This window comes from Schistocerca serialis, chromosome 3 (genome assembly GCF_023864345.2).
Source record: "Schistocerca serialis cubense isolate TAMUIC-IGC-003099 chromosome 3, iqSchSeri2.2, whole genome shotgun sequence".
Lineage (NCBI taxonomy): Eukaryota > Metazoa > Arthropoda > Insecta > Orthoptera > Acrididae > Schistocerca > Schistocerca serialis.
Genome location: NC_064640.1, coordinates 492,549,737 through 492,575,616, shown reverse-complemented (window position 1 = coordinate 492,575,616; position 25,880 = coordinate 492,549,737). Strand labels below are relative to the sequence as shown.

Genomic DNA, 25,880 nt, shown 5'->3' with positions numbered 1-25,880 from the left:
GGACATCCTGTGGCCACTGTAGCTGTAACTGACGATGTTGTGAACATGGGAACGAGTAGGGGTCATCTGCTATTGAGAGGAATGATCAACAATGAGTGCTGAACATTGAGCTCCGAAACACTTGTGCCTGGCCTAGAATTGTACTTTGTCGTCGCATCCACCACATATTGCTGCCTATCTTCCTTTACAGAGCTACCAAGCCGCCGACCTCCACGTTGTGTTATAAGCTGTACACATCCTACATCTTGTCGCCTACTCGGGTTTCAACGTCCTTCAACCAGATTCCATAGATGCTCACAACAATAGCATCCGACCAGCCGACCAGCTATGCCGCATCTGAAATGCCTCTTCACAGACACGTTGTCTTAACAGCATCTCCTCTTTTTATCTCAAGGACCTGCAGCGTTGTAAATCCCTTGAAAAGACGTTAAGCGCTTTGAATCAATAACGCTGCTATAACAGTATTTTATTCAGATATTCTTGTGGCCATGAGCTCATTGCAACAGCATGGTCATTTTGAAGCTACCTGCAAAACATATAAGATGTCGATACATAATTTTTGTACGTTTTCACTAGTTATAAATTACGCTATAATTTTTACGTTATAATTTGGAAATACTTACGTCCTTAGCACATCTTTATCGCTGGTGCTGTCGAAATTTACTTCAACTTAATAAGCCGACGTGGCTTTATTACTATGGAGTTTCTGAGCACTGTTTTTGAGATCTTTGATTCGTTTTTAAAACTGACAGCTTGGTAACGATGTACTGTGGTTACGTCTCTGGTTTATTAATCTATGGATTTGTGTGATATTGTTAGTTTTGTATTGGTTACTGGTGGAACAGAGTGGGGAAATAAAAGTGCCCCAGAAAACGGAGTTCCAGCGTACACAGAAACTCACCAGAGAAATTGGAAATACAGTACTAACCTGACTGTAGCGGATGTTGAAAGCGAACACCATTCATCTCTTGGCAGTTTTTGGCCCTGGTCAAAAGTTTATAAAGGCGGACCGAGGCTGGACTTCTGGAATTGCTGCAGTCTCATCAGAAATGTTCTGCTGCAGTTCTTGAAGACCATGAAAGTTGTTGCGATACACCTTACATTTGAGGGCTCCACACACAAGGTAATCGCACACTGACAGATCACGTAACTTGGGTGGCCAGCTAGGGCTCCGACCAGACTGACTTCTGCTAACAACCCAGACAGGCGTTATGATTGTGTAAATGCGATCCAGGGTTCGGCCAGCTGTATGGGCAGCTGGTCTATCCCGTTGGAAGTAAGTATAGGTCCTTTCCTTCTCCGTTAATGCTTCCACAAATTCACGTCCAATCGTGCCCACTCGTGCGGCCACTTTTATTTGTCCCACGTTTTATAATCTTCACCTATATACTGTGGTTGCTTCTCTGGTTTGTTAATTTATGAATCCGTGTGATATTATTTTTGTATTGTTTACTAGTGGTATTACCTTTGCCTAAATTACTTATCCATGATCGTTTTCGATGATTTCAATAACGTTGTCGCTGTTATTTTTATACTTTAATTGCTCGTTCATTTAAGATTTTGTTCGGATTTGCGTGTATGAGTGTAAATTTCTATTTCTTCCAGAAAATTTGGTTTCGGGCCCTGTGGTGTTACTTGCAAGATCTCTATAGCGTGTTCTCTCTGGTTCATGTTGTGAATTTTTGGAAGAAAAAGGAATTTACACACATACGAGCAAATACCAGAACAAAATCTTAAATGAACAAACTGAATTAAAACATAAATATTACATCGACAACTTCAATGAAATCATCGAAAACTGTCATGGATAAATAATTGAGGCAAAGGTAATATGACCAGTAAACAATACAAAGATATTAATATCACATAGATATATAAAATGATAAACGAGAAATGTAACCATAGTACATCGTTATCAATATTGTGCTGACGGACGTCTTCGCCAGCCGGTCGGCACTAGGAAACACTGTATAGCACGCGATGAGCTAGGCGAGCCTATGACAAGGGAAGCCCAAGACATGCCACCAGGCTACGCGCCGATTACGCCCCCTGGGCAGAGTGCGTGTAGGCCGCCGTCGCCAAGTGAGCTGTTTCAATCTCTCCACAGCTCGATCTCTCAATGTCAGTAGCTCAGTAAGTCGCATCGGGACTCAGTTCGCATAGCACCTCAGTACGTCGCACTGTGCTCTAGTCTTCCACAATGATACTCGTTGCCTCGCACCTTAGCTATATGTGAGGGAACGATAGTCATTGTATATAGTTGAGTTATGGACACGGACAAGATTCAAGAATTAGTACATGTTATTTGATTACCATTAACCACAGAACTTCAGATTGGACATCACTGAAGTTAGGTACTCAACTGTTTCCTGTAAAGTTAAGTACTCAATAGGTTACTGCAATAACGTGTGTTTTAACCCCTTGTGCATTTTGTGTTATAGTGAGAGAAAACCGGCCATCCACCTACCATACAACACTCTCCTCATCCAGTCAGGCACCACAAAACATTAACGGAGGGCACAGTCACAACAAATATGTCAACAGAAGCTGTCAATTTTAAAATCGAATCAAACATCTCAAAAATAGTGCTCAGAAACTTCAGATTAATAAAAGTTCATCAAGTTATTAACATATAATAAATCTCGAAAGCACCAGCTATAACAATGTGGCCAGGGCACAAGTATTCCAAATTGTAATGCAAAAATTGTAACCTAATTTATAACTAAAGAATACACACAAAAATTGTGTACTAACATCTTACATGTTTTACAGATATCTTCAAACTGACTATGGTGTCAAAACCAGCTCATGGCCAAAAAAATTACTGAATAAAATACTATTATAGCAGCATTATTGGTCACCTTTATTTTTTACGATTTATTGATATTCTTTGTCAGAGTCGCTTATGTCAGTGGATTTCCCAATGTGTTGTCCGTTTCGTCGCAGGAATAATTCACCATTCACCTGTGCTCCAATTAAATACTTCCCTTATTGCTTAACGTTGCTCGCAACCCCACGAGGAAGCACGAGTCTCATCGTTTTCAGTGGTGGTAGCGTATTGTCTCATTAGTATTGGTAACTGGTGTGCACCATACACTGAATAAACTATGAAGAGGATGGTTATTTGAAGTGAAACAAAGACATTATTGTTTCCACAGGCACATTAAAATTTTTAAATACTTATAACACACAAAAATTGTACCGTAGGTATTTTCTGAGTTATTAGACGTTTCAACCACTCCGCTGACATCTTCAGGAGTCCTCTGGTGACCCCAGATGGCTGAACACTGTCGAACGTTATGGTCAAGCACCCAGAGACTCAAAGGAATTCCAAAGGAATACCAGAATAGTGACGTTGAGTATTCTAGAAGTTTGAAGAGGAATATGACTAGCGTAGCAGCTAAGAATATTTCCATCAATGATAACGGCCACGAAAACCTGCACTCTCATCGGAACGTTATTACTCACGGCTGTTGACACTGGTACAGTGCTTTTCCTCGAATCGAGGTACTCACCCGATGCCCTCATGACATGTTAAAAACCTGCGAAATCCCAGAGATGGAGTGTCCCATGTGTGGCGCACTCACGAGCTGGAAGCTATCAGATGCGCTGATATCGTACGTCTTTGACATCCTTCGCTTAACTCTCACGTCGACGCCCAGTCCAACGTCTTATGACATCCCAGTCACGTGGCACACTAAACTATTCAAAAGTCCGTCGCGATTGATGTGCTGTATCGGTAACACAGCAGCTATCTTTAATTCAGTTTTTAATATCTGCGTTTGTATGTTTCCAGGCTGTTAATATATCTGTGTCCATGGATGTGAGATACTATACTCCTCCTTTGCCAGTCATTATCTTCTTGTATCTACCTCTGAAGAGCGCAGGGCCACCGAGAAATGTGTGGCAGAGGACACTTGAACTACCAGAATATTTTATTTCACTGAAGGAGATGTCGCATTGGTGTCGACAAGAGATTAGTATTCGGGAGGATGGCGGTTCAAATCTAGGCCCGATCATCCGGATTTAGGTCTCCCTCAATGTAGGCAGAGAGTTCACGTTTACCGGTGTACATGATGCGGTCTGCTATCAGAAAAAGTCATATGTCCGTTATTCTTTACAGGAACCATAAATATTTATGTGGGAACGACACTATTTCTGAACGATGGTTTGGTTGAAGATGTGCTACTGAGTACACAACTTGGTCCCCAGGCATAAGGCCTATCGATTTTTAACTTTGGGGCATTCGGCAAGATGGAGCTTATCGTAACGGCTAGCTGCACTGAAAGTCCAGTACTGAACTACTGAATCTTCGTCTGCAAGCATCACACCAGACAAACTGACAATCTCATTTCGCTCAGTATTTCAGTGACAATAACTCATTTCAGTCACTGATGGTGACACTTCGAGGATTTACAACGGTTCAACCAATACATAAGAACAGTAACTTACATTTCTTTTTGTTCCAAAGATATAGCTTCCTGTAAATCGTTTTTCCCAATAAAAATACTTTTAGGCCTGTTGAAAAGGCATAAAGAAAATGCATCACTCATGTATGTGTTTCTCGCTTCTGCTTTAAAATTAAGACACAAAAAATTAAATTCTGCTGTAGTGGTCTTCAACTCGAAGACTGGTTTGATGCATGTCTTCACACTAATCTATCATACTCAAGCCTCTTCTTCTCCAAATACCTCCTGGAACGTACAAACATTTGAATTTTATTCATCCATTTGTCTTCCTTTACAATATAATCCCAGCTTCCCTCCATTATTAAAATTGCCTCAGGACGTGTCCTCTCAATCGTTCCCACGTTTTATTCAAGTTGCGCGGCAAATTTATTTTCTCTCTAACTCAATTCAACGCCTTCTCATTAGTTACTCGATCTACTCACGTAATCTTCAGCATTCACACATGTCAAAAGGTCCTATCTTTTTCTTGTCTGAACTGCCTGTCGTCCACGTTTCACTCCCGTACAAGACTACAGTCCAAACAAATACTTTCAGAAAAAACTTAACGAATTCCTCTTTCTCAGAAATGCTTTTCTTGGTTTGCCAATTTGCATTTGATATCTGTTATACTGGAGCCATGGTAGCTCCTGAGGGCGGGCAACCCGTATAACACCACAGAGGACGAGGTTGTCTATACCCAAGGCGAACCCAAAAGAACCATGGTAAACACCGGCTATTTGCATACAAGATAATGGAAACAGACATGCCGAGCACAACTTCCTGCAGGGGGAGCTCGAGCCACGGCCCGCAGGAAGTATCACTACGCCAAAACCTGATTGGCTGGAGACAGCAATTTAGGGGCTAGAACCAGGCCCGGAGTTCAGTTCACGCCGGATGCCGACCTGTTGTACTGCGACCGTTGAAGATTACGTCTTCGTCTCTGTATTGGACTGTTACTAGTGTGAGTGTGTGTTACAACGAACCTTTGTGGAAAATTAGAGGTGAACTTTTGTTTACCTCTAATAGTAGTCTTTTACTGGCATCGTTATTGTTACCTTTCATTTGTTGTTCAGCCATCAACGTTGTGAACTTACATCAATAAAAGTTGGGTTTCTGAAAAATTGCGAATTATCAGTCACAGCAATACCCTCATGCTTGCTGTGAAAATAACAAAACAAGCTAGTATTTCATTTCCCAATCTAATTTACTCAGCATCTTTAAATTCACTAATTTAATTCGATTACACCCATCGCACGTGGTTTACTTTTGGTGATGTTCATTTTATATCCTCGTTTCAATATACTATTCATTCCAGATGTGTGCACTGCCATCTTCCGCAGTAGTTACATACTGCGGTGACCTGCAAAGCTTGCAACAAATGTAAGTAGAGGTTAGCACCGCTAGCCGGAGTGTGGCGGGTCAACAGTTCAAATCCACCAGCAGCAGATATTTCTTATTTAGAATTTACTTTTTCTGGCAAGTTCTTGGAACGTGGTAATTTTTTAATGTCTATATATTGTGGAATATTGGTTGTTTCTATAAATAACATTATGGAACAATCGATGTTCCTACTATTAGCTGCACTCTCACTCCAGGAGGTCAGTTCTGTTCTTGCTGTACGTTGGTATTTGCACCAACCGTGGTTTCAATGCTAACTGTTGTATTTCATGGACGACCCTGCTTTCGGATTTGTATTTGAGTATGGTTACGAAATGACAGGGTAAACTATAATTGTTTTTACCGACTGAGGCTTCCTGTAATTTAAGAATCAGGTATGTTTCTCTTTTATTTACTAAACATCTTCAGTGGTCATTCTGGAGTCCTGATAAACATACTACACTCCTACATTTTGGTATTTATTGATCAAAAGCAGTTTCCTTCATGAATTTGGGGTACAACCTACTTACAGTGTTTGTACCTCTTGTTTACACATTCTGAAGTCCTCTCCTTTTTCCAGCGTTATTGGCGGAGGTTGAAGGTTGAAGTAGAAAACTCCTGGTTGTACATTCATTTGTCACAATTGTTGGGCTTTTGTAAACATGCGTTTTCTCAAGCTGCACTGACGCATTTTATCACTTCACTTTTGTAAATTTTACAGGAGATATAACATAGTAGTTTCATCTCTTCTGCACTCAGATCTTCGTTTCCATGTAAGTGTTGAGTACTGTCACCATTGTGAATACAATTTTTCTGTCTTTCTTGGACTTCCGTAGTTGTGTGTGTGTGTGTGTGTGTGTGTGTGTGTGTGTGTGTGTGTGTGTGTGTGTGTGTGTGTGTGTGTGTGTGTAAATCAGAGGTGGTGTGTCAGATGTTCAGTAGAAGTGTGAGTGGAGTGGAGATGAGGGTGGTAGGGAGTGAGTTCGAAGGTGATGTTTACAGTTTTGGGGAGGAGAGGAGTCGGGTCAGTGATTATACGTATACCAAGCATGGTCATATGTCTCTAGCCGGCCGGTGTGGCAGTGCGGTTCTAGGCGCTTCAGTCTGGAACCGCGTGACCGCTACGGTCGCAGGTTCGAATCCTGCCTCGAGCATGGATGTGTGTGATGTCCTTAGGTTAGTTAGGTTTAAGTAGTTCTAAGTTCTAGGGGACTGATGACCACAGATGTTAAGTCCCATAGTGCTCAGAGCCATATGTCTCTATTTAATACTAGCCTTTTGCCTGCAGCTTCGCCTGGGTAAACGTTTGACACACATATCGCACACATCTCCTCTTTCCCTCCTCCGTATGTCCACCTCTTTCTTCCACCATCTCTCTGTGCTGGAGATATGGAGCATTTATTTATTCTAGTCCGCAATTGTAGGAAACTAGTAACACTATACACAACTGACTGTAATACTTACGTAAATCAAGAGGTGTTTGTACATAATGTTTTCGTTACACATCCCCGTGCTAGGCTTCATAAATTCTGGGGTGATCAGACTCTAGAGCAAGCAACATACAGAAGTCTGTGGCGGAAGCAAGGAGATAACAAATGCAAACCGCGGAATGTAACAGACTCCCCATATGCCTGTTTTCATCGTAATCTAAAACACAAGTATGGAGGGAATTGCAGTCTCCGGAAAATGATGGAGAGATTTGTTGGTATAAGAGGTATTCGTTGGATGTGCACTGCCTCTCCCTCTCCATCAGTCACATTGGGCAGCGTCTTCTTAAAACTCAGACATGTTCCGCTGCAGAGTCTGAGTGCGTCAGTGCTCTGAAGTACGATAATTGGTGCTCCCACTTCAAGTAAAAGGTGATGGGGTGGCAGACAGTCAGGATCAAACGAAGTCCGGAAACTCCGTGTCGCGCTGTTGGTCCTTCTGCGCGGTTCTACGTGTAGAAGCTAAGGCGAAGTGTAGCAAGAGTTGTGTTCATTCCTTGAATACTTTTTCGTCTGTGGTTTTGTTTAATTTTCTTGGACTGAGGGGCACACTTGGCGATTGATGTACGTTTCCTCAAAGGCATTTTGACGGTAGCAGATCTTGTGATGCTGCAAGATCCGCTATGTTGTAATAATAAGCAGAAGGCAGCCGTATGTTTTACCTTTGGCGTGATATGAAGGCAGAAAGTTGGAGTGGGTGTTGCGCTGTTTCTACTCGTACCTGCGTTCTCCAATTAAGTGATGAGAATTTGTGCTACTTCGTGTGCCTGCGCCGGCCGGAGTGGCCGAGCGGTTAAAGGCGCTACAGTCTGGAACCGCACGACCACTACGGTCGCAGGTTCGAATCCTGCCTCGGGCATGGATGTGTGTGATGTCCTTAGGTTAGTTCGGTTTAAGTAGTTCTAAGTTCTAGGGGACTTATGACTACAGCAGTTGAGTCCCATAGTGCTCAGAGCCATTTGAACCATTTTTCGTGTGCCTGCCCCACATCAAATCGGGTGACGCGAATTTGCTAACGTCTCTATGGATATACCTCAGTACTGCTGGGTCTATGTTGACGTTTCTATGGAAACGCCTCACTTTCGCTGGTGGTATGTTGACGGACATCGTTTTGATTATGTAGTCGACAGCGCGTTGCAATTAAAAGCAGTTTAAAACGTTCCAAAATGCGAGAATTTTCCTTATGCTGTATCGACTACTTGGGTGTGTTGTCGCCCTGGTGTATGTATCGATGCCCAATCTAATGCTTGTACCACGTTTCTATCTAACTTCTCCATACCAGTGTCTGCCTATCGCACCCTCCACTGCCACTATGTCTGTGTCCTCTTTCCTACTTCTCATCCATCTCATCAGCCCTGTGACCGTCTCATCCTCACCCATCTCAGTTCATCTTCTCCTACCGTCTCTCTCTCTCCGTCTCCCCATGTTCCTCCTGCCCCCTTCTCTATCCATCTCATCGTCTCACTTTCTACATCCTCCTCCCTCTATTCTCTGCTTGGCTGTACACATCTGTACATGTACCTCCACAATGAACGCCAGTGTTACCCACACAATACATCTGTCATGCAGACCAGCCTAAATGTCAGTGGGCTGAAAAACCCTCTTTTCATCCCTTTCTCTGCTCCAATGGGAGATAGGAGGTTCTAGACACCACAGTGCTTATATTCAGACAGCAGGTAATACGTGTACAGAATTTGTCTCAGGAGGAGATGTTGGACATACAAGTAGACACACATACAAAAACCCAATACATACATATATAAGACAAAAAACTATGCACCACAAAGGAATTATCTGAATGGGACAGGCATCACTAAATCTGATGTACGTGTACAGTTTAATAAATGAAATAACTGGATCATTTTTTCAAGAGAAAGGGCTTCACAAAATGAGAGTACATTACGTGTTGGTCTGTCTCTGGCCGCTATGCAAGCAATTATGCTGCTTGGCATTGATTGATAGAGTTGTTGGTTGTCCTCCTGAGGGATATAGTGGCATATTCTGTCCAACTGGCGCGTTCGATCGTCAAAATTCCGAGATGGAGGGAGGGCCCATTCAGACAGAAAAAAGCACCATCAACTATCCAATGCTTATTAGCTGGTGTACTACTGTGTTTGAAATCAAAACAAGGCATGGTATGCCTGGATTACATTACCACATTTTCCAAGAGCATCAAAGAGCACATGGAACGTTTAGAAAATGTCTTGCATCACTTACATATGGTATGACTGACAATTAGCTCCAAATGTTCTCAATTGGGGACTGATCAAGCGACCTTGTTGACCAAGGTAGGGTTTGGCAAGCATGAAGAAAAGCATTAGAAACTCTGACCGCCTGCAGGGAGGTATTATATTGCTAAAATGTAATCCCAGGATGATTTGCCATGAGGGGAACAAAAATGGATGTAGAATTCGGTCAACGTATCGCTGTACTGTGATGGTGCTGAGGGTGACAACCAAAAGGGCTCTGCTATTAAAAGAAATGGCACACCACATAATCACTCTTAGCTGTCAGAATGTATGGTGGGCAACGGTCAGGTTGGTATCCCATTGCTGAGCGGAGTGCCTCCAGAGACGTTTTCGGCCTGTGATCTCATTGGCTGGAGCAGAAATGTCCTCAGTGATGAGTCCTACTTCGAACTGAGGCCCGATTACCAGTGAAGATGTGTCTGTAGACCAACTGACAGTTACAGACTTGCAATTCTTAACACTACATAGACCTTCGAAAATCTTGGGAAATGACGTTATTTAACCACCATGGATTTGCGAATTCGCTACTACCTGTTAGAGGCAGCACCAGGGAATGGACCCAAGACGGTGTTGATGGTTCCATTTCATCATTATCAATAACGTCAGACGCCATTCGGATTGAAAAATGCACCAGCAACTATCCAACACCTACACTATGTGGTCAAAAGTATCTGGACACCCCCAAAAACATACGTTTTTCATATTAGGTACATTTTGCTGCCGCCTACTGCCAGGTACTCCACATTAACAATCTCGGTAGTCATTAGACATCGTGAGAGAGCAGAAAGGGGCGCTCCACGGAACTCACGGACTACGTGGTCAGGTGATTGGGTGTCACCTGTGTCATATGTATGCAAGCGAGATTTCCACACTCCAAAACATCCCTAGGTCCACTGTTTCCGATGTGATACCGTAATGGAAACGTGAAGGGACACGTACAGCACAAAAGCGTACAGGCCGACCTCGTCTGTTGACTGACAGAGACCGCCGACAGTTGAAGAGCGTCGTAATGGATAATAGGCAGACATCTATCCAGACCATCACACAGGAATTGCAAACTGCTTCAAGATCCACTGCAAGTAATATGACAATTAGGCGGAAGGATTTCATAGTCGAGCGGCTGCTCATAAGGCACACATCACGCCGGTAAATGCCAACGACGCCTCGCTTGGTGTAAGGAGCGTAAACATTAGCCGATTGAAGAGTGGACAAAAGTTGTGTGGAGTGATGAATCACAGTACACAAAGTGGCTACCCGATGGCAGGGTGTGGGTATGGCGAATGCCCGGTGAACGTCATCTGCCAGCGTGCGAAGTGCCAACAGTAAAATTCGGAGGCGGTGGTGATATGGTGTGGTCGTGTTTTTCATGGATGGGGCTTGCACCCCTGTGGTTTTTCGTGCATTATCACAGCACAGGCCTACATTGATGTTTTAAGCACCTTCTTACTTCCCACTGTTGAAGAGCAATTCGGGGATGGCGATTACGTCTTTCAACACGATCAAGTACCTGTTCATAATGCACGACCTGTGGCGGAGTGGTTACACGACAATAACATCCCTGTATTGGACTGACCTGCATAGAGTCCTGATCTGAATCCTATAGAACACCTTTGGGATGATTTGGAACGCCGACTTCGTGCCAGGCCTCACCGACCGACGTCGATACCTGTCCGCACTGCAGCACTCCATGAAGAATGGGCTGCCATTCCCCAAGAAGCCTTCCATCACCTGATTGACCGTATGCCTGCGAGAGTGGAAGCTGTCATCAAGGCTAAGGGTGGGCAAACATCATATTGAATTCCAGCATTACCGATGGAGGGCGCCACGAACTTGTAAGTCATTTTCAGCTTGGTGTCCGGATACTTTTGACCACATAGAGTATTAGCTGGGACACTAATGGACGTGAAACCAAAACAAGATACTGTATACCTGTATTACGTTACTGCATTTTCCCAGATCATCCAAGAGCACGTTGAGCACTTACGAGTTGTCTTGGATCAGTTACATGTGGTGTGACCGACAATTAGCTCAGAAAAGTGCCACTTCAAATTTAAGGAAGTTCACCACTTAGGCCATACTACAGCCCTGGGTGCATTAACCAACCCATGATCTGTGTAAACCGTGAGGGAGTTCCAAACACCGGTGAAAGAGAAAAACTACAGAAACTTGTAGGCCTCACTAATTATCATATAAAATGCATTCCAACAATCGCAGAAATAGTGGGGACCCTTACACATCTACTTTTTAGAAGTGAGCGCAATATCACCGGACTCGGATTGTGATGCATCTTTTACGTGTTTAAAGGATTTGTTGAACACTGATCCTGACCTTACTTTTTCAAACTTCCAAAAGACGTTTATCCCATCGTATGATGCCAGCAGTTATACCTTTGGGTGTGTATTGAGCCAAGAAAGGAGGATAAGGAATGAGAAAGCTTATGCTTCTACACAGCTCAATAAGGTCGAGAAGAGTTATAAAGCTAAAACAAGGGAGTTCTTGGATTAATCTATGGCATCACCTATTTTCATTGCTACTTGTACGATCGACATTGTGAGGTAGTAACGGATCACTCAGCTTTGAAATGGCTTATAGGCTTCAAAGATCGAACTAGTCACTTGACTCTGTGGGCTTTATAGGTAAGTGAATTTGATTCTGAGGTTGCACATCGACCAGGGAAATCACATGATATTGAGGACACACTAAGCCACAATACATGTGCCATAGACTATGTTGGTGTACTTTTAGAAGAATGGTGTGGAGCTCAAGCTGTTGACCCAGATTGTCAGCAGTTCATTATGAACGGGAAATTCAACCCTTATGCTGGAATAACGAATAAACAAACGAGATGTGTAGGCGAATTGTTGTGCCAACAAGCTTACAGGACAGAGTATTTGGGCAAGTTCATGTTTCCATCACACAGTCGCCAGTGAGCCACAGAGCACCAGACTGCGGAAAATTAAATACGAAGCTTCATCGTGGTGGTGGCCCCGAGCCCGCTATGCAGGTGTGAAGTTGCATAAGGTCTCAAGGTGTGTCTTTTGAGAAGATGTGTAATACTAACACAGCAACTGGACATTGGGATGTTAGAACTTTAGTGGACATTGAGTAGAGACTTTAACGTATGTTCAACAGATAACGAAATTACGTGAGTCAAGATGCAAGGTCTTATAGGTCTGAATGTCACTCGAGGTGAATATCTATTACTGCGGTCAGCTTTTATGCATTTTCAGAGCAGCTGTGCCAGACTCCAGTATTACTCCCGCGCGTCCAACAGAAGAGCAGTTTGTCAGAAGTAGAAGATCGAATCCTAAAAACGTATTCACTACCACCAAAACTTAGACTACCGCAGAAGACTTAGGAAATAGGTTGATGAAAAAAAAATCGCAGCACCAAGAAGGAGTTGTGTGACATAGACGAAAGTTTGTTGGCGTGTTTTTACGTCTGAAAGATGACATCTAATCTATTTTAAGCCAGTCGCATAAATTGGTACTAGTAGCGCAACTACGAGCGTACAAATCAGGTTTGCTTTAAATACACGCTGTAACGTTCGTGAGCGTTGGTTACGTTTGAGATTGGACGTGGTGAGTTGATGTTAGCCAAGAATGCTTTTCCGGTGACGAAGACGCCGTTATCAACATCTCACTGAGTTTGAACGAGATCGCGTATAGGGCTACGAGAAAGTGGATGTTCCTTCTGCAGTACTGCAGAAGGACTACACAGGAATGTAGCCACTGTACATGATTGCTGGCAGCGCTGGTCACGAGAATATACGGTCACAAGAAGATCGGGCTCCGGACGCCCACGAGGCACTACTAAGAGGAAAGACCTCGTGTTTGGCGTATAACTTTGGCACATTGTGCTGCATCTGAAGCAGCAGTTTGAGCAGCAGTTGGCACTACAGTGACACAGCCAACTGTTACAAACTGCTTACTTAAAGGACAGCTAAGAGCGTTACGCCTTGTATGCATTCCACTGCCCCCAAACCAGTCCTTTAGCAACTTCAGTGGCGTCAAGTGATGGCTCATGGAAGACCAAGGTGGAGCTTTGTTTTGTTTTCAGATGAAAACTGGTTCTGCCTCGGTGCCAGTGATGGTTGAGTTTTGGTTAGGAAGAGGCCAGGCTAGCGTCTTCAACCAACCTGGCAACGGACTAGACACATTGGAACTACACCTGGAGTTACAGTCTGGGGCGCTATTTCGTATGACAGCAGAAGCACTATCGTGGTTATCCCACGCACCCTGACTGCAGATCAGTACGTAAATCTGGTGATTCGACATGTTGTGCTGCCATTCATGAACAGCATTGCAAGGAGTGTTTTCCAACAGGATAACGCACGCACACATACCGCTGTTGCATCCTAACATGCTCACAGACTGTCGATGTGTTGCCTTGGCCTGCTCGACCACCAACCAGATCTATCTCCATTAGAGCACATACGGGATATCATCGGACGATAACTCCAGCATCATCCACAAACAGAATTAACCATCCCTGTATTAAACGACGCAGTGCAACAAGCAGGATGACTGGCATCAGGCACCTGTACGACACAAGCACGTTCGTATGCTATCATGCAAAATTTTGGAGGTTATTAATATACCAGCATTTCACATTTGCAATGGCTCATCTCACACTTATAAGCTGTAATCTTGCAATGTTAATCAGTTAAATATTCTAGATAAATATATTCGCGAAATTTCATTACTCGCTGTAATCTTGCAATGTTAATCAGTTAAATATTCTAGATAAATATATTTGCGAAATTTCATTACTCGACAATAATTAGTATTTCGTGTTGCGATTTGTTTCCGTCAGTGTATACAGGGTGGTCCATTGATAGTGACCGGGCCAGACATATCACGAAATAAGCGTCAAACGAAAAAACTACAAAGAACGAAACTTGTCTAGCTTGAAGGGGAAACCAGATGGCGCTATGGTTGGCCCGCTAGATGGCGCTGCCATAGGTCAAACGGAAATCAACTGCGTTTTTTTAAATAGGAACCCCCATTTTTTATTACATATTCGTGTAGTACGTAAAGAAGTATGAATGCTTTAGTTGGACCACTTTTTTCGCTTTGTGATAGATGGCACTGTAATAGTCATAAACATAGGGCTCACAATTTTAGACGAACAGTTGGTAACAGGTAGGATCTTTAAATTAAAATACAGAACGTAGGTACGTTTGAACATTTTATTTCGGTTGTTCCTATGTGATACATGTGCCTTTGTGAACTTATCATTTCTGAGAACGCATGCTGTTATAGCGTGATTACCTGTAAATTCCACATTAATGCAATAAATGCTCAAATTGTTGTCCATCAACCTCAATGCATTTGGCAATAAGCGTAAGGACATTCCTCTCAACAGCGAGTAGTTCGCATTCGGGCATGTTTGCACATGCAGTGACAATGCGCCGACGCATGTTGTCAGGCGTTGTGGGTGGATCACGATAGCAAATATCCTTCAACTTTCCCCACAGAAAGAAATCCGGGGACGTCAGATCCGGTGAACGTGCGGGCCATGGTATGGTGCTTCGACGACCGATCCGCCTGTCATGAAATATGCTATTCAATACCGCTTCAACCACAAGCGAGCTATGTGCCGGGCATCCATCATGTTGGAAGTACATCGCCATTCTGTCATGCAGTGAAACATCTTGTAGTAACATCGATAGAACATTGCGTAAGAAATCAGCATACATTGCACCATTTAGATTGCCATCGATAAAATGGAGGCCAACTATCCTTCCTCCCAGGTCGCTGATGTTCCACTTGTCGCAGCCATCGTGGATTTTCCGTTGCCCAATAGTGCATATTATGCCGGTTTACGTTACCGCTGTTGGTGAATGACGCTTCGTCGCTAAATAGAACACGTGCAAAAAATATGTCATCGTCCCGTAATTTCTCTTGTGCCCAGTAGCAGAACTGTGCACGACGTTCAAAGTCGTCGCCATGGAATTCGTGGTGCATAGAAATATGGTACGGGTGCAATCGATGTTGATGTAGCATTCTGAACACCGATGTTTTTGAGATTCCCAATTCTCGAGCAATTTGTCTGCTACTGATGTGCGGATTAGCCGTGACAGCAACTGAAACACCTACTTGGGCATCATTTGTTGCAGGTAGAGGTTGACGTTTCACATGTGGCTGAACACTTCCTTAAATAACGTAACTATCCGGCGAACGGTCCGGACACTTGGATGATGTCGTCCAGGATACCGAGTAGCATACATAGCACACGCCCGTTGGGCATTTTGATCACAATAGCCATACATCAACACGATATCGACCTTTTCCGCAATTGGTAAACGGTCCATTTTAACACGGGTAACGTATCACGAAGCAAATACCGTCCGCACTGGTGGAATGTTACGTGATACCACGGACTTATACGTTTGTGACTATTACAGCGCCATCTGCCACAAAGCGAATAAAGTGGTCCAACTAAAACATTCATATTTCTTTACGTACTAACGAATACGTAATAAAAATGTGGGTTCCTATTTTAAAAAACACAGTTGATATCCGTTTGACCTATGGCAGCGCCATCTAGCGGGCCAACCACAGCGCCGTCTGATTTCCCCCCTCAAGCTAGACGAGTTTCGTTCTTTATAGTTTTTTCGTTTGATGTTTATTTCGTGAGATATTTGGCCCAGTCACTATCAATGGACCACCCTGTACACTCGGTGGTGCAACAAGTGCAGACGGAAATAGAAGATAATCAGGGGATCGTTGAATTCCATACCACGTAGCTTGCAAGTCTCAAAAAGGACGTGCTGAATAATGCCTGGCTTGTGCATACCATGGCTACCATGCTGATGACCCAGATGCTGTAATCGGCACTCACAGTAAATAATGACTCGCGTATTCTCAGAGACCACCTGGATACTGTTTACACTCAGCTGACTATCGTGAGGCTCCTTCACACTATCAACCACAGTATCATTAACATGTGCATACAAACTGCAGAAGGAGCTCCTCCATCTTGTTCATGATCGTCTGATTTTGATACACGTGATCCTGTGACAGTTCTTTGATGGAATACATAGCATTCTGGCCGTATTATTGGCACCGCTGGACTTATTAGCAGCGGCAGAGGACTAATCCATAACACTGCACTACCACATAGTCAAAGTCGCCAGTACGCAAGAGGGCAACAACGATGAGCATTTGGCTGCAGGTACCTCTAAGGTTTAAGGATTACCAGCTTATGTATTTCGCCATTAACACCTGCCTAGCAGCACGGGGAGCCCCGCAGATATTTGTGCATCTAAAACCACACGAACTACAATTGGCAGCACCTGATCGAAAGCCCCATAAACTGCCTACCACACGGAATAACTACAGTACTGAACTGAGCATGTCACCATCTGCCCGTCAAAATGAATATACGCATTCCTTGGGTCATGCGAGTTGACCGTGTTTCGTTCTGAAATGCCTGCGACTAGTTCCCTTTGAAGCAATTACAAACAGAACTGAATTCTTTCAAAATTTAGGGTCACATTGGCAATTCTCAAGTGCAAATATACTAGTCGTCATTTGCACCTGTTCCAAACAAGGTCGTTTCGGTGGTGTTAAAGTAACTAGAGCTGCTGAGACAAGGGCTGTCGATTACTGAAGGCGATGCGCCATTTCAGGGCCTACCTTCCGATTTCCTGCCACCATCATTGCAAACTCAAACCTAACCTGACCTACATGCCAAAATTAAAAGAACGGAAAATCCCCCAAGATTGGCGATCTTTTACAGAAGCTCGAAATTTAGCACGGACTTCAATGCGAGATCCTTATAATAGTTTCCACAACGAAACTTTGTCTCGAAACCTGGCAGAAAATCCAAAGAGATTCTGGTCGTATGCAAAGTACGCTAGCGGCAAGACACAAATGCCTTCGCTGCAGAGTTTAGTTACTAAACATAGCCTTCCGAAATTCCTTAACCAAAGTCGACGAAGTAAATTTCCAGAAAATCCGAATCAAGGAAAGCTGCCAACATGAGCAACTTAGAAGCAGATACCCACGGAGTAGTGAAGCAACTTAAATCACTTGATAAAAACAAGTCTTCCGGTCCACACTGTATACTAACTAGGTTCCTTTCAGTGTATCCTGATGCAATAGCTCCATACATAACAATCATATACTACCGCTCGCTTGACGGAAGATCCGTACACAAACACTGGAAAGTTGCACAGGTCACACCAATATTCAAGAAATGTAATAGGAGTAATCTGCTAAATTACAAGCCCATATCATTAACGTCGACATGCAGCAGGCTTTTGGAACATATACTGCGTTCGAAAATTATGAGTACCTCGAAGAGAACGGTCTAATGGCACAAAGTCAACACAGATTTAGAAAACATGGTTCTTGTGAAACACAACTAGCTCTTTACTCACATGAAGTTTTGAGTGATATTGACAATGGATTTCAAATTGATTACGTATAACTAGGTTTCCAGAAGACTTCTGACATTGTACGTCAGAAGCGGCTTGTAGTCAAATTGCGTGCTTCTTGAAAAAATGTTCAAATGTGTGTGAAATCTTATGGGACTTAACTGCTAAGGTCATCTGTTCCAAAGCTTACACACTACTTAACCTAAATTATCCTAAGGACAGAAACACACACACACACACACACACACACACACACACACACACACACACACACACACACGAGGGAGAACTCGAACCTCCGCCGGGACCAGCCGCACAGTGCTTGTGGAATATCGTCTTAGTTATGTGACGGGGATTCGTGATTTCCTGTCACAGAGGTCACAGTTCGTAGCAATTTCCGTAAAGTCATTGAGTGAAACAGAAGTGATTTCTGGACTTCCCCAACTGAGTGTTATAGGCCCTTTGCTGTTCCTTATCTACATAAACGATTTAGGAGATAATCTGAACAGCCGTCTTAGGTTATTTGTAAATAATACTATCGTTTATCGTCTTGTAAGGCCATCAGATGGTCAAAACAAATTGCAAAACGATTTATAAAAATATCTGTATGGTGCGAAAATTGGCAATTGACCGCAAATAATGAAAAGTGTGAGGTCATCCACATGACTGCTAAAAGGAATTCATAAACTTCGGTTACACGTTAAATCAATCAATTCTAAAGGCCGTAATTTCAAATAATATCAAGGAATTACGATTAGGAACAGTTTAATTTGGAAAGAACACATAGAAAATGCTGTGGGGAAGGCGAACTAAAGACTGCAGTTTATTGGCAGAACACTTACGAGATGGGACAGATCGTCTAAATAGACTGCCTACAGCATGCTTGTCCGTCCTCTTTTGGAGTAATGCTACGCCGTGTGGGATCCTTTCCTAGGATTAACGGAGTACACTGAGAAAGTTCAAAGAAGAGCAGCACGTTCTGTATAATCGTGAAACGGGGGAGAGAGTGTCACGGACACGATACAGGATTTGGGATGATCATCATTAAAACAAAGACGTTTCTCGTTGTAACGAGATCTTCTCACGAAATTTCACTCACCAACTTTCCTCTTCGAATGCGAAAATATTTTTTTCATTCCGATCTATATAGGGAGAAACTATCATCGCTATAAAATACGGGAAGTCAGAGCTCGCATGGAAAGGTATAGGTTTTCGTTTCTCCCGGGGGCTCTTCGAGAGTGGAATAACTGAGAATTATCGTAAAGGTGGTTCGATGAACCCTCTTCCAGCCACTTAAATGTGATTTGCACAAAATCCATGTAGATGTAGATGATGTAGGTTTTCTTGTTGTTCCACCTACCAGACTTACCTTATGAGACCCTATTCGTAAAACCCAACCTACCTAAATGACACCGTAGATCTGACCCTTCTCGCGTCCCTGGATCAGATGATAGTTGCACAAACTGGCCGTGTGATGACAGAACACTTGCTCGACCATATGAAAAAGTATTGTACCGAAGACTGTTTCTGACTCACCACCATAGGAACTACCACATAAGCTGCTCGCGTATTTTTCTTAATGACAGGTGTTCTTTACTGTCACCTTAATCGTGGAGTTACCCAGATTCCACCCTTACCATTTTTTAACCTGCTGGTCCAGACTTGTAAGGGCAACAAAAGGTGTAGGCTATTTAAGTGTGTATACCTCGGACTCAACAAGTGCAATGAAAATTATATTCAACTGTAAATGTATTGATGCTTCTGTTACAGCAAGTTTCTAAAGCTGGAATCTAGTGTGCCACATTTTATCTAGGAAAAGGGAAATGTAATGACACAATGCAGATCCCCAATGCTGTAATCAGGGCATGAGTTGCAAACAGCCAATACGGCATTTTGCTATACCAGCAGCGCTCGCAACGTCGATACAGTTCTCTAGGCAGTGACTAGCACTAAGGAAGTTTCGACGGCAGTGAAATGGACAAGAGTACTTGTCTGCTACTTTAGCCGACCCAGTTAGGCTGTAGCCGAGGAGATGATCAGCATGACACTGCTATGCATCGATATCTGCCGTGTATTGGTCTCCACCGCTGGGTCACCGATGCTCTCCTAACGCTTCCAGGCTGTGAAACAATGACTGCTGGTTGACGGTCTAATCTTAAGGTCGTCTACACTGTACCACCGATTTCTTGAGGCCGCCTGCCGGGGAAACTGCCACCAGCTCATTGTCTGAAGTATGGATTGATGCCTGCCGATCCTCTTGGTACTGGCGATTGGGGACCAGCGGTACCAGAAGCAGCGGTTGCAATGGTACCTAACGGTTACTGCTGAGTAGTTGCTCTTCTAAACAGGAGTCTATTCGAGCAAACTAGTTCTGTCTTTACCTGTGGTTACTCGCACTTCAGATACTGCAGCTATGCACAGCTCTGTTTAGAAAAGACTAGCTCGATGTAGTCATAGGGTCGAGCCACACGCATCTGCTTTCATACCCCACACCTAATTCGCTGGAAATGATAAACTGTAGCTCTGATTCTGCAGTCCAATAGTCTGTGTATTGGCTAGAATTGCGAGTTAATAAAATACACAAATTATTAAATGAAAGATAAACGAATAATTTAATAAAAAGGGTTCTCTTCAAACATCTGTAAGTAATACAGACGGCAAAGAATTATGATGAATAACGTTTACTCAAGAAACGACATGTCAAATAAAAGGGAAGTGATCCTAATATATTCAATTAAACAACAAACAGAAAATATCATTATCAAATGAAGTAAAGTTACTTAGAGAGTGTTACCAAATAGTCATAAAACACGCGCCTCGCGAAAAGGAAGTCCATTTCGTGATCATAGTACACGAAAGATTCAACAGATCAAAATAGTTCAGAGTTCACATGATGATTCACAAATTAACTCACGCGATACGAAGAATAGTACCTCATACTCTGTCTGTTCTCAGTTCCGTAAATCAAGCGGAAAAAGGTAGCGTTCTACACTGAGGCACATTCAAACCTTTCGAAATATAAGTCCCTTCAGGAGTTAAATTATGGTAGCGGCTATGCACCGCACAGAATCAGTCACCTCCACGACCGAATCACACACCTTATCACAGGCAGGTCATCCTTCTTCCAGTGCTCATCACAAAGTGACCTCAAAAGTTGAAGTGTCATAGCGGCTGTTCACCGCCCAGATCTATCACCTATATACGTCCAAATCGCACATGTTACCACAGGTTAGTCTGAGCTATTCCACAAAAACATAAAAGTGTCCAGAATCGGTTCCTTGAGCTCTTCCCTCGAGAAGTCCCCGTCTCCACTTGACGTCGTAGTGTTCCGCTACTATCTGCTTTTCCATTAGCTGGCGGCCGTCCCCACCAAAAATACATCATCCTTAAGCTCTACAGAAATGATTTCTTGAACTATTTTTTATTAGTATACTACAATAACATTTAAATAAAGAAATGATAAACATTCGGTTACAGTCAGATCATTTACAATAAAGATAAGTAATAGTTCATAAATAAATAAACCAGCATTCTTGGGCAAGTGTGCTCACGATAAATGACAACAGAGTGACCTTAAATAGTGTTTAAACATTTGCTTATGACTTCTTGACAGAAGCGTCTTTTGATTCTCTTTTCAATCCTGATGTCTGCTAAGCGATTGACCACTTTTAAATTACCACTGCTTCTTACTAGCACTTGCAGTCAGTATTTAGATAAAGTTACTGGTGAAATGGTAACCCTTTCGTTAAATAAAACTCAAGCATCACAAAGTACGAGGTATTGATGCCGTGTTTATTTGCTGATTAAGTGTGGAGAATGTGTGTTCTGAGAAATATTTGCATAGTGGAAAGATATACAAAACGTAATCACACAAGAAATTAAATAGATGCATATAAGTAGCTTTCATAGATGATAGCTATACTGCAATGCAATATATGTTGAAATCGCATCAAGTGTTTAAAATAAATTTCCTTTACTTCACGCCTATGGTCACGATTTTTTTTCCGTCATCAGACTACTTGTTTCGGTCTATAATGACCATCTTCAGATCTGCAGCAAATTTTGGGAAAGACGCAAATACACTAGCTGATTGTCTATAGCTTAAGACAATAAAATAGACCATAATGAAAAACAGCTCTGAGCTATCTATTGCAATCAAGGATATACACATACCAAATAATGCGACATTAGCATCCTTTGATGTAAAAAATTCCTACAGTAATGTCCCAGTAAAAGAAACTATTGACAAGATCAGTACTGCACAGTGCGCAAAACTTATTGAATTTCTAGAATCTGTTTACGTTTACAATTTCTTTTACGTTCAATGACAAAATATATTATCAAAAAGATGGGCTTGGGATGGGTAATAGCCTAGCTGATACTCTAGCAGGTATTTTTGTGAACGATTTAGAATGTAAACTTCATGCCAAGTTTCCACAGCTAAAAGATAAAACGATTTATTATAAACGGTATTTTGATGACATTTTATTATTGATAGAAGGCGACACATGTGAGGTCAACACAACTGCACTCGAAAATAACTTTTACTACTTAAGTTGAAAAAGGGAGCTCCATTAACTACTTTGACCTTACTATTAGAAAAGTCGACAACAAACATAAGGTTTCGATTTTCAGAAAGCCTACTTTTGCAGACTGTATCATCAACGCCAATTCACGCCATCCTCCCCAATACAAAAAGTCCTTCATCTCCATGATTCACCAGTCCTACATCTACCTTTGGACGAAAGTGAAATAAGTGAAGAATTTAGCATTTTAAAGCAGATCGCGGTAGCTAACGGCTTTTCTGTAAACGACGTCACGCGCCCTTACAGTAGGCCAAAGAAACGTATCACAAAAACATCAGGCACACACACACTCACACAGAAAATAGAACTAGTAAAGAAAGAACGAAAACCATTCCTATGAAATTTAACTACGAAAAGGCCTTGTAAATAGAAAAATGTTTTTGGAAATCTGATGTCAGATGTGGCTTTCGGGTTAACAATACCCTAAAACTGCGAGTAAAACATAAACTGAAAAGGACGTATGACAAATTTGATGGCTCTGGAGTATACAGGACTGATTACAATAACTGTATCACAATATATCGGTCAAACATGTCGCGCTTTTAACGTAAGGTTTAAAGAACATTTACAGCCACGGAACATAACTGCCTTGGGACAGCCTTTACCTCAAACTAGTCACTCTATAGGGAACATTGACAATAGTATTCATACTCTCCACAGTGTGGAAAAAAGGCGCTGCTCTTTCTCAGTTGGAAGAGCGTAAATTTACAAAGCGAAAAAGAAAGAGCCGACTAATGTGGTTCCCTAACATCCTCATTTTGTGCCCAATGCCCAGTATCTTGCTGATAGTTTCACCTAGTATAGATTGCCTTACGTATTTACTTCGTTTCCTTACGTTGTGCGCATAACTCTAGAGTTTTCTTGTTCCTCCTCTATTTATATAATATACTTCATTAACTAGACAATCTTCCTCAGGCACTGGTACGGTGTTTTATCATTCTTTTCTTGCAACGGCTTGCCGCAGGGTACGAGGGGCCGTCTAGCGGTCATATTCCTCTAACCACTTCTCGCCTATGCGGCGTTATAGCATTAGCGCTAACAGAGGGCGCTGATGATGTGCAGCATTCTGTTTCCATTTTGATTCACTACTCCGAGGATATTTACTTCTACGTTACTCATGTTGGCAGCTGTTCTTAATTCGAATTCTGAACTATTTACTTTGTCTTTTGTGAAGGCATTTCGGAAGGCTGTGTTTAGTAACTCTGCTTTGGCAGCACTGTCTTCGATAGTATATCCATTGCTATCGCCCAGAGAAGGCATTGATTGTTTCTTGCCGCTAACATACTGCTCATACGACCAGAACCTCTTAGGATTTTCTGCCAGGTTTCGAGACAAAGTTTTGTTGTAGAAACTGTTATAAGCAGCTAAATTTCGAGCTTGTGTAAAAGATCACCAATCTTTGGGATTTTGCGTCTGTTTAAATTTAGCATGTAAGAAACCATCTTTCAGCTTGTCTGACAATCCGCCATTTTTGGTGCATCTCTGCACGAAGGCTATAATATCAGTAGCCGTCCAGATCCCAGGTTTCGGTGACGCTGCTCGTCGCTGCATCTGGCTGTGGAGCTTTTGTTGTGGCGGCTACCCGACGTCCAGAGCTCTGCCCCCCCCCCCCCAAGCATATTCGCCTTACCTCCTACCAATTTCAGGCGGTCGAATAACTCTCCTACGTACGCGTAACGTTATGTGTTGCTGTAGTTGACGTCGTCACCCAGATATAATGGTCTGTACACTGCCACACTCAACCGAAACGTACCCTAAAAGTTCCTAGAGGATAAACTAACACATGGTGACAGCATATGACAACTTACGAGGTCATTACAATGTCACATGTTATATTCCATTGTGCTTCGTCGTTGATTTACCTGGAGATTAGCACGACATTAGAAATGTTGATTCGTTGACAGGTACAAACAACGTTGTGAAACAAATTTCCTATAGTGAATTCGTCAGATTCAAAAATATAAATGCTAGGAAACAAATGAATTGCTGATCCCATCTCAGATTACCTCACTTCTAGGTTTTTCCGTATATTGAATAAAGTTATTGGTATATATAACAGACTGTACTTACATACTGTGGTGAATGTTGTACATTGCCTCCTGGCAGCCGACAGGTGTTCGTTTTCGGCTTTGGGGACCTTGATAGCTGGCGCACGTTTGACGCCACTGCTCTCTCTCTTCAGTAGCTGTCGGCAGCGAGGCTCAGCATCTCCAGCGAGTTGGGTGTGATAAGCCCCTGTGAATGAGACAGACAAAAATACATTCATTTATTACTAATCTTAGGTTCAGCTAACATTGGAGGATGTATGAAGAAACAGAAATATCCTTGTATTTTCTTTTAGCAATATCAGACAGTAACAATGCTGCATCATATATACTGCATACAGAAGCACAGCATACATCGAAATTAGCTGCAGATACGTCCTCAGAACGCTAAAAAAACGCCCAGTCACTATAGCTTAGCAATTGGTGGGAGGATGGTAATAACTGTATTTCTGTTCTAAAAAACAAATCCATTACTCTGCAAAGTCCTATTTCACATTTGAATGAGAGGATCTGGTTAGATAAAAAATTATAAATCATTTTTTTCTAAGAAAATATTACTACGCATCAGCAATTGTACATTGAGTCTAGTAAAACATCATGTTTAATATCATTCAATGTTACTGTTTTTCACCACACCACCAGTTGTAGAATTATATGAAAAATCCGGCTTGTGACACATTCAAAGCTATGGACTCGGTAACATGTCTACGCACCCGTTTCGTACATTCAGCTTTTGTAGATTTAATAGGGTGGATCGTAGGGGACGTTTGCACTGTGTGGTTGCATGAAGTTACATTGTGTCTTAAATCACTCACATTGTGCCCATTCAGACGGCTTACAAAATCACAGAACCGGGTAAAGATAGACGGTTGCCTCTGACTCAGTCTGTCTGCCACAATACGTAAAGGACGTTCTATTCCACGTAGCTTCGTGATACTTGAATGATATAAGTAAACGGACGACTCGCCAGATGTTCCCTTGAGTGATGCATCTGTGCACAGTTCTATTTATGATGGATAGCCTCCTGCCAAAAAAAGCAGATGTTAATAGGAGTATAAGGTGGGTTGTATTATTCATCAGCCGGCCGAAGTGGCCGTGCGGTTCAAGGCGCTGCAGTCTGGAACCGCTACGGTCGCAGGTTCGAATCCTGCCTCAGGCATGGATGTTTGTGATGTCCTTAGGTTAGTTAGGCTTAACTAGTTCTATGTTCTAGGGGACTAATGACCTCAGCAGTTGAGCCCCATAGTGCTCAGAGCCATTTGAACCATTTTTGGTCGCTACTTATCAAAAATTCATTGGCGC

General features: G+C 42.6%; 1 long non-coding RNA gene across 1 annotated transcript in view; it reads right to left on the bottom strand.

The window, feature by feature from the left end:
* The window catches only part of LOC126470381 (uncharacterized), a 319,496-nt gene extending 294,733 nt beyond the window's left edge, over positions 1-24,763 (bottom strand). The window contains exon 1 of the long non-coding RNA XR_007586173.1: positions 24,604-24,763. This is a non-coding gene — a long non-coding RNA (uncharacterized LOC126470381). The remainder of the gene's footprint in view (positions 1-24,603) is intronic.
* Positions 24,764-25,880: the final 1,117 nt, after the last annotated feature.